This window comes from Lissotriton vulgaris, chromosome 6 (assembly GCF_964263255.1).
Source record: "Lissotriton vulgaris chromosome 6, aLisVul1.2, whole genome shotgun sequence".
Taxonomy (NCBI): domain Eukaryota; kingdom Metazoa; phylum Chordata; class Amphibia; order Caudata; family Salamandridae; genus Lissotriton; species Lissotriton vulgaris.
In genome coordinates this window covers 342,549,215-342,563,249 of record NC_141694.1, presented here as the reverse complement: position 1 = coordinate 342,563,249, position 14,035 = coordinate 342,549,215, and positions in this window count along the sequence as shown.

The following is a 14,035-nucleotide window of genomic DNA, read 5'->3' as shown; positions in this document are numbered from 1 at the left end:
GAGCCTGAGATACTCCAGAGGTACAGGCTGCACCCCAATACCATCATGGACCTAATAAGGGACCTCCACCCATACCTGGATCATCCAACACCCAGGGCCCACGCCATTCCTCCCCATGTCCAGGTGCTGTGCAGCATACACCTGCTTGCCTCTGGGAGCTACCAGAGTGTGATAGCTGCAGTAGGCGGTGTATCCCAGAGCTGTCTGTCCCGTTTCTTCAGGAAGTTCCTGGATGTCATGACTCGGAAAATGGGACACTACATACAGTTCCCTGACACACCTGCGGAACCTGCCAAAACTAAAATAGACTTCTATGAACTGGCTCACTTCCCGCATGTGATAGGCTGCATTGATGGCACCCACATTCCCCAATGCCCACCTGCAGCCACGAACACATATACAGAAACCAGAAGTCTACGCACTCCATCAACGTGCAGGTGATATGCAATGCAGGGAACATCATCACCAACATAGTTGCCAAATTTCCAGGGAGCATGCACGACTCCTACATATTCCAGAACAGTGGAATATACACACGGCTACTGAATGGCGATTTTGGAGATGGTTATCTGCTAGGTAAATATGTTGCACACACCCTGAAATGGATCTCAGCTCTATCTGAAATGTGTATGAAACTCATGTACCTCTCGTTCTCTCCCAGGTGCTAGTGCATATGCCCTGCGTTCCTTTGTGCTGACACCGTACCTGAACCCAACCAACAGAGCAGAAAGGCGATACAATGTGGCACACAGATCCACCCGCAATGTTGTGGAGAGAACCTTTGGACTCCTGAAGAGCAGGTTCCGTTGGCAAAAGTGGAGGTGCGTGACAGTACACCCCCATCCTGTGTTGCAAAATTATAGTGACCTGTGCCATATTGCACAATCTTGCTACCAAGGAAGGCACAGAGGTGGAGTTGACACATCATGAGAACATAGATGAGGACCAAGAACATGCAAAGCCCCAGGCAACAGGGCCAGCCGCACTAGATGGCAGATAGAGACGGACTGAAATTACACAACGATATTTCTAGGTAAAGTATGACACACACACAGGTATACTTCAGGACATGAGTAGTTTATTCTGCACTACTTCATGATGGTCACATGACTGTACGTCAATGTCACTGGCTGCACATACTCAGTTGCTGTCACTGTGTGCAGTAGAGTCAGTCCCCTGCATAGTTCAGTGCTTGCGTCCTCGCACTACATTGCGGGATTTAGGTGCCTGTCCTTCAGGTTCCCTGCTGGTGCCTGACTTTGCATGGCTGTGCCTGCCGCTCCTGCGCACCTCCTGGACAGGTGTACTGGAGCCACTCCTGCTGGTTGACCTCTCAGTCTCCTCCACACCCATGTCACCAGCATTGCCTAGGTTTGAGGTCAACATCTGCTCCATTGCAGAGGTCACTCTACCCATGCCCCGGGTTAAGTCAGTGCAGCAGTGCTCTATTGCTTCCTGCATTGAGATGGAGCGTCTGCAAAGGAGAGCTGTGTTGGCAGCGAACCTATTCATGGCCTTGGTCTGTTGGCGCATGTACTGCCGTTCCCTGGCACGCTGGAGATGTTCCCTGTCAAGCTTGTCGGAGAGGACTCCCATGTATGTTGATATGTCAGAGACCCCATGTGCTATCAGGTCCAGGCTAGTAGCCATTTGGGTTATGCCCTTGTCCATGTTGGACATTGTTGCGCTCAAACTGCGCACCTGCCGCTGCATGTCTTGCAGTGATTTGGCCTGCTGGCGTTGAACCTTCACCATCGTGCCCTCCAGCCCACAGAACACGCTCTCCCCATCCTGGCCCTCCCCACCATCACGTGCCCTCCTGCCAAGGACAGTAGTGTGCGCTGAGCCTGCAGACATAGTTGGTCTTGGCCTGTCAGGCACTGGCACACTCTTCTGGGAGACATCTTCCTCATTCTCTGAATCAGAGGTCTGCAGGATCCTCTAGGGGGGCTCCGCCTGGCTACATTCCCCTCCCGGCATGGGCGTGTTTGTGAGGTCAGGAGACCCAAACAACAGAAGGGACATTGGGATAGGTGTAGTGGGGGGGTCTGGTGATGAGGGGTCCTGGGTAGGGTCGTCTCCACCTTCTCCTGCGCTGTGACGACTTTTCCTTTTTTCTTTCTCCCCTCTTTTAGTTGGTGCTGCCCTCTCCTCCCTCGGTGATGCAGAACTGCGTGACGACTCTCCTGTGGAATGAAATTGACATAGGGCCAATGTTGTTGTTTGTCTGTGTGTGTTTCTTAATTAAATGGTCTGCACACCTTTGCACAGTCCACATTGCTTGTTTGGGTATGTGTGTGGTATGCCTTGCTGAGTCATGCGTGGTGTACTTTGCATCTGTGTGTACATGACTACGTCTACCATTATGCATTGCTGCCACAAAATCTGACCTCTCCTGCTGTGTCATGTGTGTACACGGTGGGGTGCATGGTTGGGATAGCTGGGGGTGCATGTGGGTACACGCCTCTTACCTTGTTTCTTGGCTGCTTTCGCTGTGCTATCCAGGTCTCCTATCCCATGGATGCATTCAGGATCCATGGTGGATGCAACTTGCTCCTCTATTGGTGTCAGTTTTGGGGCTCTGCTCCTGCCACCTCCAGTCACACCTGCATCCTTTTTCAGTCCTGCAATCTTCTTCTTGGTCACTATGCGCAGGTCATACCACCGCTTTTTGATGTCCTCAATGTCCCGGTGGGTGACTCCTATGGCATTCACTTTGCCCTGAATAGCTAGCCAGATGTTCCTCTTCACAGTCTCTGCAACATGCAGAGACTGCCTCCCAAATATTTGGCTGTAGTGGCTAACTATTTCATCCACAGCCACCTGTAGTACCTCTGGGCTGAACTTCAGCTTCCTTTTCCTCTCACCAGCATCCTTCTGTCCTTCCTGTGCCTCCATTCTGTCAGTCTGCTTGCCTGTGGATGCTCTGCTCCTCTCTCCTCTGCAGATTTGTTTGTTCAGTTGGTTTCCACCTGCATGGTTGTGGCCACTCCCAGGTACTGGGGTGAGGTGCTTCTCTCTCATTGGTTGGATTCACAGGGCCTTGGCTGTGGGGTGTGAAGGCTCTCCCTGATTGTTGACAGGCTCACATGGCGTGTTTCAAACTCCCAAATCGATAATTACCGATTCAGTATATTCCGAGTCGGTGAAATCTGATTCGGGATTTTCTGATTCGGTGAATCCCATTCATTCCTATGGGCAATGTGGCCCATAGGTTTGCTTGGGTTTCACCAATTAGGATTTTACCGACTCGGTCAATTCTGTTTCGGTAATTACCGAATTGGCTTACCGAGTCATACCGAGTCGGTAACTTTTACCGATTTTTTTAGCTACATACCATTTACCGATTCAGGAATACCGATTCGGTATGAGTCGGTATTTTCGAATCAGTAAATGGAAATTACCTACATCTGGCCCTAACTGTATTGCATTTCAACATTTCCAAATTGAATTCCCCCTATGTCTTATGAGTATCTATATGAACCTGTAAGTAATCAAATGTCCTAAAGAGAACCTTTAACTGCCTGCCTACCCTCCCCTTGCACAATTATCCCCCACTGACAATGCCATGCAACTTCCACAAACTCCTGTCCAGCTTTTCACGCTCCCCCGCCACCCAGAGAAGGGGGTTCACCCTAAGCCTTCTTTTCTGCCCCAACCCTCGGTGGATCCTTCCTCATGCCAATTCCCATCTATCAAGTCACCTTTAATACCTTACCTAACACCTCCCTGATCTTCAACAGATACAAATCCATACATATATGAGAGAGATGCACTCCGTCCCTCCTAAAAAATCCTGCTGCCTCAAACTCATTGTCAGAATGACAGATCCTCCCAAACCGATTTCCCTACAAAAAAGAATAATTTCTCTTTTCTGCTTTCTCCTTGCCCTGTCAATCACTGCTGGCTTAGTCGCCCCTCTAACCACCACGGAAAAAACTCCATCAATAAGACAAACATACCTTACCACTGTGCCTTAATCTCTAAGATGTCCCTCTTCATGATTCTCATCAAGACAACACTTTTTCCCTGCCCAAATTGTTGTTCCCTAAATAAATAATCAACACATTGGGGCACCTAGGCCCTGCCATCATTCCACTCAACATAGGAAACAAATCCCTCCACATCATGCCCCCTTTACCCTTCCAAGTCACTTGAAACAAGCTGGCATTAAACCCCAAGTTGGCCCCTGCCCCCTCTGTCCTGCTTGAATTTCTGCCCATTTTATGAACGAATGGCCCACTATAGAAATCTCCACCGCCTCTGACTCGGGCCCCGAAACCGCACCTGGAAAGAGACAAAAAAGCAGTTAGAATTTACAATGGCGCGCCCGCCTACTCACCTAAAACTCAGACATAGTGCCTCAAACAGCCAGATGACCACTGCCCTAAGCCATGATCTTGCTCTCTGTCCCTCCCCGGGCTGCTGCTTCAGACGCAGCCCGAATGCAGAAAGAATGTGCGCTGAACTCTGCCGCCTGCAAACCCAATCTACCCAGCGCCGCTCGCAGCATTCCCAGCATCGCCAGCATCTGGTAAGCTGTTGCCCCATTCCCTTGTAAATGCATGAAAATCTGCCCAATATCCCTCCCACATTCCTGCTCCCAGCGCTCCCCCCATGCAACTGGGTACAGTCCAGGTAAACCTGTGGCGTGCAAATCAACCCGCTTCCCTTGCGCCCTCAGATCTTTCTTGGATCTCTGTATCATAACCTCCCATCTCCCAAGCACCTGCATCACATTCTCCCACAACAGACCCCCTTTACCCCTGCTCCCCAGCAGTTCAGATACCCTGAAAGTCCGGCAAAACATCCAGACCATTAGCGTGGAAAACAAATTGGTCTCCTCAGGATTACGACACACTGCCGGCAGTTGCTCCAGCACTCTCATTAACAAATTTCCCAACAGAGGTCTCCTTACTCTCCTGTCCTGCCCCTGCTCTCTCACCCAGCCTTCCAATATCTGGCTTCCCAATTCCCCTGCTGAGGGGGGTAACCCCATAATAATTTACCCATGAAAGCCAAACCTGCCAACTTTCTGCAATCGCTACTCTCGATATACCCCGGTCAATCAAAGCAAACATAAATTGCACCACATCTTCTCCACTTGCCCATCCCAGGTGCCCTGCACTACGCCTCCAATGCTATAAATTCCTCCCAAGCCTGCAAATAAACCCTGCAAGAGGAATCCGCCAACTACCCTACCAGCAGTCACCCCATCAAGCGTTGCCGACGGGCCATACCTTCTCCGGCATTGGTGTCAGATCTCTGTACGTGTCCTTGGCTAACCCATGGAATCTCGCCCACTGTGAATGAGAGAAAGCATCTGCAATGTCATTGTCCAGCCCAGGGACGTAGCACGCTCTGAAAGTTATGTCATGACGCAAGCAACACAGCATGAACGCCCGCAACAACTTCTGCACCTGCAAATCCCTGTCCGACTGTCTATTTACCACAAGACCCACCGTCATGTTGTCCACCTGTATTATCACACGCACCTGTGCACCAATTCTGCACCCTACAACATCACCCCGACTACCAAGGGAAACAACTCTAGGAAAGCAATGCTCCTCCCTCCATGGGCACACGCCGCCGTCCACTGCTCAGCGCACCATCTGCCCTGCCAGTACACGCCAAAGCCCAGACCTCCAGCCGCGCCTGAGAAATTTGTACGTCCCACTCCAGATCCTCCTATCTCGCCAGCGGAATACAGTTGAAGTCCCTTAAGAACATGTGCTACATCCTCCAATCCTGTTTAACTCCAGCTGAAATGCGGGGGAGAACCCTCTCCGATAATGCCCTTCCCAACCTTCTGCAAAAATACCTACCCACCCGTATGACTCTGCATGCGAAATGTAGGTGACCCAGCAGTACCTGAAGTTCCTTCACCTTGACTTTCTCCTTCCCCGGCATGCACTTCATTAAGTCCAGCATCTTTCCTTGCTTGTCTCCTGGTAGTCTGGCCTCCATTCTCACTGAATCAATTTCAGTACCCAAAAACGACAGCACCGTGTCAGGGCCCACTGTTTCCGGGGACAAAGGCTCCCCCAGATCACCCATGAGCTCCTGGAAGCTAGCCAGGCCATTCTGGCCATCTGCTGAGCTGGGTACCCCCACAAAAAGAGATCATCAAAGTATTGTGTTATCAGTTGATGCCTTGTCTGCCGTGTGAAAATCCATTGCAAGAAGGTACTAAAGCACTCAAACATTCACACGATACCGAGCATCCCATTGGCAGCACATTTTCCACATACCACTTGCCTTTGAAATGCATACCCAGTAGCTGGAAATCCTCTGGGTGTACTGGAAGAAGCTGAAAGGCTGACTACACATCGCATTTTGCCACCAACGTGCCCTGGGCCCACCATTGCAACCAGTGACATGGCCTCATCCACCCACAAGTAAGACACTGACGATGCCGTCTCCGTGATAAAGTCATTCACCGACTGACCCGCCGGCTATGATAAATGCTGAATCAAACAAAACTGCCCTTCTTCTTTCATAGGCACAACCCTGAATGGGGACACAATATGGTTCTCCATAGGCCAGTCAGTGAATGGTCCCACCATTCTCCCCTCCCACACCTCTTGTTCCAATTTGTCTTTCACTACTTGCTTTTGCTCGGCTCCAGAACGCATATTGTCAGCCCATTTTGAAATCTGCGGACCCTCGTACCTCAATCTCAACCTGTAATTGAACCCCTCCCTCAACTGCTCCCCATCCCCCACTTGCCTTTAGAATCCCAACCAGTACTCCAGCCTCTCTAGGTTAACAAGAGTATGAGCCCTTCGTGCTAAGTCCTTGCTCGCCTCTACCCCCTGTCCCCTGTAAGCTGTTGCTGGTGGCCCCCCATACTGCTACCAATTTCCTCCTCCCTGTACGTACCCCCTGCCCCATAGCAACTGACTAGGCGGTGTCTGCCGAAACACTTAGAGCATTCATGACGGAATTTGAAATTTTCCCGCATACACAGCCCCTTGTTGAAATCCCAACACGACCGGCCTGCCCCCGACAAAGGCTTTGATGGCCCCCCACCCCTCCGTGGGTGGGCCAGCCCTGATAGGGCTGGTATACTATGGGCAGCACACTTGCCCTAAATAGTGTTTTTCCTCCTTTTGCAGCCCCCATAGTGTGCGGCCAAAGGTCCAAGTCCAACTCACCCCACTTGGCCTCTGGGTCCCACGCTAAACATGCCTGAAACTCCTTGTGGTATTGCACCCATGCGTATCCCCTGTGATTTGCGCCTTCCTAATCCCTTCCATGTACTTAAACATCGCTATGCTAAGATCTGGATAGTTTTCACAATACACGCTCGCATATATCAAGAACGCAGCCGTCCAATTCGCTATTGTAAGGGGAACCTTTGGCTGCTTGGCCTATTGATACTCCTCCACTCCTCCTCCTTAAACCCCTCTTAGGACCGCTCCTCTCTATGCAGGAGTTTCAACATTTCAACGTACTCCCCTTTCCAAATGCACTCTTTTGTTGCTGGCATTAAATGGGCCCCCGCGGTTTCATCACTCCCATATATGTTAACTTCTTAAACTTCAATTCTTTGCTGTCAGGGCTGTCCTTCTCTCCCCCTGCAGAACCCCTGAGGTCCTCTGATTTGCTGGGGCCCCTGCACCCCCAGTACTCACCTGTTCCTCCATGCCCACTGCCACATTGGTCACACATTTGCCTTTATGCAGCCTCTTGCCCGCTGTCATGCCAGCGCTAGCATCCCGCTTGCGGACACCATTGTAGGAGCGGCAACCTCTTTTGCGGCCTTACCTAGAGCCAAGGTCGGTACCCATGCTGGTGCTATCCGCCTCACCACTCCCGGCCCGCTTGGCTTCCTTGCATCCAACTCCTGCCTCTGCAAAATACTAGACACTTTGTTAGATGGACCCGCACCCACCTTCCTCTGGCTCCCCCTGGCTATCTTCTTCATAATCCAATGTTACTCCACACAGCCGGTCCTCCACACACTCCCATTCACTGAGCCACACCACAGGTTCCTCAAGTTCTGCTAACTTAGCTGGGGTGCCTGCATCCGGGGGGTGGGCTGAAGAAAACCCTGTCCTGCTGGTTCGCTGATACCCTACGCTATTTGGCAGTCTCTCGTGCACCAGAGGTTGTGCGTGAGCTACCGGTTGCTGGGGCCTACAAGGTCGCTCCTAGCCTTCTTATGTTGGCCACGTTGGGATCCTTCGCGGGTTTTGGGCAGACCTTGAGGGGTCCAGCCCTCTCTTCACCTTGGCGTGATGGAGCCGCCCCCAGCTCTGCGGATTCCACTCCCATGCCCCATATCTGACCCTGCAATAAAGAAAACAGGTCTGGTGTGCTGGCGCCCTGAAACCTGCCCCCCTTTAAACCCTGGCGTCATTACCGTCCTCATCCCCAGACTGAGTGGTTCCCGGGGTCTCCCATGCCCCCCAGGGACCAACCCCCATTAGAGGGTTGCTTGCATATGCTAAAATCCTTGCCCCTCAAGACCCCCACACCCAGATCCTCCCACCCTGAGTCCTCCTCCCCAAAATCCCCTTCTTCCTCACTCCAATCTAGCATGGACTCCACCAAAGTGGAAGACTGCCCCCTTGTAACCTCTTCCCCTCCCTCCCAGGATGCATCTACCCCTGAATACTCCTGCCTTCACCGCACTCCAAGAGACCCCCCTCTACTCATATAGGCATCCAGGCACGACACTAAGTCATCGCCTCTCCTAGTGTGCCTCCCCTCTGGCCACAAAAAATATGCAGGCCTGACCAGTCTTTGCCCATGAAACTAACCCCATCCTGTCCCCCCACCCAGGCTCCACTCCCCTAGAGCGTTCTCTATGCCCTTTGGAAAATCCCTCTCCCCCACCACCACCGCTGAACAAAACCCTTGCCCCACCTGGAGCGAGTGTAGCTGGCTGTCGCCCCCACCCAGACCCACCCTCCTGCCCTCCCTGCCAAGGCACAACTGCTCATGGGTCCACCGACGCTGGTGTTCTGACCCATTACAAAAGATTTTTTGAATTGGATGTCCTTAATTGGCAAGTACTCATTTACTTATAACTCCCTAGTATATGGGAACCAGGATACCCAGAGCATGTAAGACAGAGAGTCCACCCAGGGCTGCAGCACTGTCTTTGTCACCCTGAGTGTGACTACGTACAACATGGCTACTCGCCTGCCACAACAGACTGGAAGAACAGTGTGTACACTGCTAGTTTGAGTTTACCATTAAAACCAATGGCAAAACCACTCCTCCCTTAACAATATGTGTAAATATCCCTTAAGAAAGGCCTTTCAAGCCCTATGGCAGAGAGCTGTATAATATTAACCCCTTCCAAGCTCATGGCGAGCTGGGCTCGTCATGAAGTAGCCTCCTGCCAGGCTGATGACGAGCCCAGCTCGTCATGAATAATGGACTTATGAGAATTCCAGCACAAGAGGAAAATATCACTAGCAGCGATGGTGTTAAGGCATAATGTATATATATTAGCAACAAAACCCCTAAAGTTGTTTTTGCTGAGGAAATTTAGTAGCTTCATTGGCTAACACAGGTTTACCAGCTGGCATCCCAGCCTGGCTAACTCCTGCATAGGACTATCTAACTAGGTACAGTAAGGTATCAAATTAATCGTGGCATTAAAATCGAGTTTATGTTCAAATTGAGATTTATGATAGATGAATAACTTTTAGAAAGTTGCCGCTCTGGGCCCCAGCTAGTCCAGTGGTTTCACAAAGGCCCTGACACACAGACAGCTTTCTGCCTGCCTGGGGAGAGGTGTGAACAAATAGAGGCAGTTACCGCAGAGTGAGGTTTGGCTACCTCTCTCAGGAAGGCTGCAGGGGTTGTTAGCCCAAAAGGTGAGCTTCAAAGGGGAAGCTGCCATTGAAGGGCCACGTGTGCAACACTCCTGAGCAGCATGCCTTTTGTTCCTGTAGACAAGTTGAATACAGGGTAATGCTGTAACGAAACCAATTTTCCTGTGGGGGTGGGCTACCAAGCTCCTCACAGTCAAGGAAAGGTTCAGACATCTTGAAAGTGGCAAGAATATTACACTTTTCTACACCTAAATTCCACACATCGCCAAAACGTTGTCACTTTGCATGAGCAATGCATATATGTTGCAATTAGCTGCCGCCCATTCAGTATGCTTGGATTTTTTCTTGCTTTTTGGATAACCCAGTTTTGGACATTTTATGGTGAGTGATTCTTACTACATGTGTCCCACCCACAGTAATTACATGGCAAATGAACTGTGCCTGTTTAACACAAGTGTCTGCCTTTTGAGATAAGCCCGCTGCGATGCAGCAAGGGTAAGAGGCACTTAGATTGTTATATGTGAAGACAAGTGTGAGGGCTACATGTGGGAAACTACTGTTGGGCATAGCCCGGTAACTGCACACAGGCAACCTGTCACTGAGGGGACTCTGCAGGATTAGGTATTGACCTGGGGTAGACCTTAAAGTGTAAGTGTACACTAATAGGTCAGTCAGTGTGATTTACTGTTTTGCTTGCAGTGACACTTTATTATACTAATAGGGAGAAAACTGCCTTAAAGTGCAGATTCGCTTAACTTCGGCCTTCTGAGACCAGTGACATATTGAAATTGGGTTTAACCTGTGCTAGAACATCAATTCTCATTGAGAGGTAGGAAAACCACTGATTTTCTTAGGGCAGAGGATCAGCTGGCTCTGCTATTGGAAATCCATAGCTGCTATCCCAGGGCTATCACTTGATGTGAATCTAAAGACACGCTCTATTTAGTGTCTTATCACAGCGATTTCTTTTCCCTGTCAGCTGGCATTATATTTTTATACTAAGTAGGATTCTGTAATCCATGTATAAATACCAGTCTCTAATTTCTTTATAATCAACAACTTGTGATGCACCCAGTCATCAATTATTAAGAAAAGACATCCGAACCTGACTGTTATAAGTTATTGCAGTCGAGTTATGATGTCATAATGCCTGCTGCCAAAGCCAGTGGCAGAGGTGAAAGCCAGGTCAGGTCATGGAGCATAATTAAATCAGCTGTTTAAAGCAACAAAAAGCAACATAGCTTGTCTTTCCTGTGCTCTACTGTGTAGCTTACTATGACAAGCAGTGAGAAATTGTTTATTTTTTTGTATTCCTTATATAGTTAGAGAAAAGTTAGAATCTTTATGAGATGGTGCAGCTTTTTTTTTTAAACTGACTGGTATTGAACTGTTACTAATATCTGTTTGCAACAAATAACTAACAGGTTTCAGATGTGTTTAATTTTTCGCTAGTGGTTTTATTTTTGTTCTTCCGGTTTGCTAACACGCTCACTCTTTCATTTGAAAGAGCTACGCACCAAGGCTTTAAGTGGTTTGTGGGAAAGGGAACTGGGCCTTGAGCAAGTGATTTACAACTTCCGGGCAAGGCTGCCAATCAGCTGCTCGCAGCTGACCAATCAACGCCCTTAAAAATAGATGCCTTTCAAGACGCGCAGCGGACGCGCTGGATGAAAGGCAGGCACAGTGTACGCTTGGTGAAGAGGAGCGCCTGGGAAAGGGCTCTGGTTTCACTTTTAACTCATTCTCTACACTCTGTGTTTTTAATTCACTCGTTTTCTCTCCTGCTACATATTAGCTTTTTAAACCACTTTACCTTGCACTGAGCACGAGCAGATTGTACTGAGCACAAGCAGATTGTAATACCTTACCTACTTTGTGTTCTGTGTCCCCGGTCCACCGTTAAAAGTTTGGTTTGTGTGGAGGGACGGGAACCGGGCCTTGAGGAAGTGATTTACAACTTCCGGGCCAGGCTGCCAATCAGCTGCTTGCAGCTCACAAATCAACGCCCTCAAAACTAGATGCCTTTCAAGACGCGCAGCGGACGCGCGCAGCAGCCGCGCCGCTGGCGTGCAGAAGGCGCAGCAAAGGCAATCCCGTCTGCGCCTGTCCGCGGCCGGATGGGGCCTGGGCCAGAACCCCTGCCCAAATTCACCATGGCCCTTTTAAATACCCCCCGGGAAGGCTTCTTGTCCTTCCGGCCGCTTAACTACACACTGTGCTCCCCTTAGTTGTGACTCAAGCCCCTCACACTGCTCTTGTTGTGATTTCTCTTTTTCACCTTCCTCCTCTAACCTGAATACTAGCAAACTAGGTCTCGCACATGCTTCTAATACCAAAAAAACGTCGACAGTCTCGGATTTCACCTTCTTTAGCCTAAACTGTAGATCACTTCCAAGACATAAAAGAGACCTCTATGACCTGCTCTCTGTTTCTCAACCAGATGCCATCTTCCTCACAGAGACATGGTTAAGCAATAGCTCCGGCCCGGATATTGTTACTGCACCTCCCCTAATTATACATACCTTGGAAGAAACCATGTCGGCAAGGATGGAGGAGGGATAGCAATCATTTTTAAAACCTCCTACAAATTTAAATATGATGATCTAGACTTCCAGGACTGTGAAGCCGTTTTTTTAAAACTTTTTCTTTCACCTAACTTCACTCTCTCAGGAACCTTAATCTATTGCCCCCCGGGACCAGTCAGTGCTTGGGCCACCTCACTCCCTGATTACATTGCCCCTCTATGACTTCAAGCCACTAATTTCTTGATTGTGGGCGATCTTAATAGACATCTTAATGAGACCACCTGCCCCACTAGTGCCAATCTTATTGCTGACCTGGCTGCTTTGAACGTTACTCTTCACAACTCAGGCCCCACCCATAAAGCAGGAAACTTACTTGATCCTATCTTTTCCAACCTCACCACCGTCTTATGTAAACCTGCCATCCCAATCCATTGGTCCGATCATTTTTTGGTTGAATTCCAAATTAAACATGAGCAACATTCCAAGAACCCCTTATACCCCTCAGGGTCTAGGAACAGCAGAAACTGGAAAGATCTGTATATAAACAAATTTAACCTTTTTTTAGAAAACACTATGCCGGTTACCATCATTACTAATCTGTATGATGACGTGGATCTTCATCAATGGCTCAGCTCATCTATTAACGCATGTCTACCTCGACGATTAAGAAATATAACCACCACCACCCACCAGCCCCTTGGTTTTCTGAAAAACTGAAACAAGAAAAAAATAAATGCAAAAACTTAGAAAGACGTTGGGGCAAAAACTACGATCCTAGAACAAATTCACTATATAAATCAGCCTTCAGCAAATATCATTCATTATGTAATACGGTTCGGGCAGAGCACACCAATCGTACTCTTCAAAGTTGTCAAGGATCTTTCGGGTGCCACCTGTCATCCCAAAACACCATGCCTGGACTCTAAGCAATGCCATGCTTTAGCAGATTTCTTTGTCAACACAATTGATAACATCTACGCTGATTTTGAGAAACAGACGTCTACTTTAATAAATTCACAATCTGATAATCTCTCAAAACAAAGTCTCTCTCAGGAACTCATTCAAGCCAACAGCGACACCTGTTTAGACAAATGGACTCTACTTTACATCTCCTCCTTCCGTGATATTCTTACCAGTATTAAATCTGGGTCCCCTAGGGATCCACTTCCTCCTTCGATCCTTCAAAAACTTGTCCATCCCATACTTAATCTAATCATGGAACTACTTAATATCTCTTTATTTGAAGCTAGGGTCCCTGCAGCCTGGAAACATGCCATGATCGTGCCTCTGCTGAAAACAGCTAACTCCAATCCAGAGGTACCATCAAACTTTCAACCCATCTCCCTTCTTCCAGTTTTTTCCAAGGTTCTGGAGAAACATATCAATTCCCAGTCCACTAATTTCACGGAGACACAAAATATCCTTCACAAGTCCCATTCTGGTTTCAGGGCAGGCTTCTATACGGAATCAACACTGTTGGGTGTCACTGAAAACATTTGTCAACAGGTCGACAAAGGAGAAAACGTGGCACTTACTTTGTTGGATCTAAGTGCCGCGTTTCTCATACTGCTCTCCTAAATACTCTCCATTCCCATAGTATCACTGGCCTAGCACTCAAGTGGCTATCCAGCTTCCTATCTAACAGGACCTTTCAAGTTTTCTCCCCTACTGCTCATTCCAAAACTCATGTATCACAGTATGGAGTCCCCCAAGGCT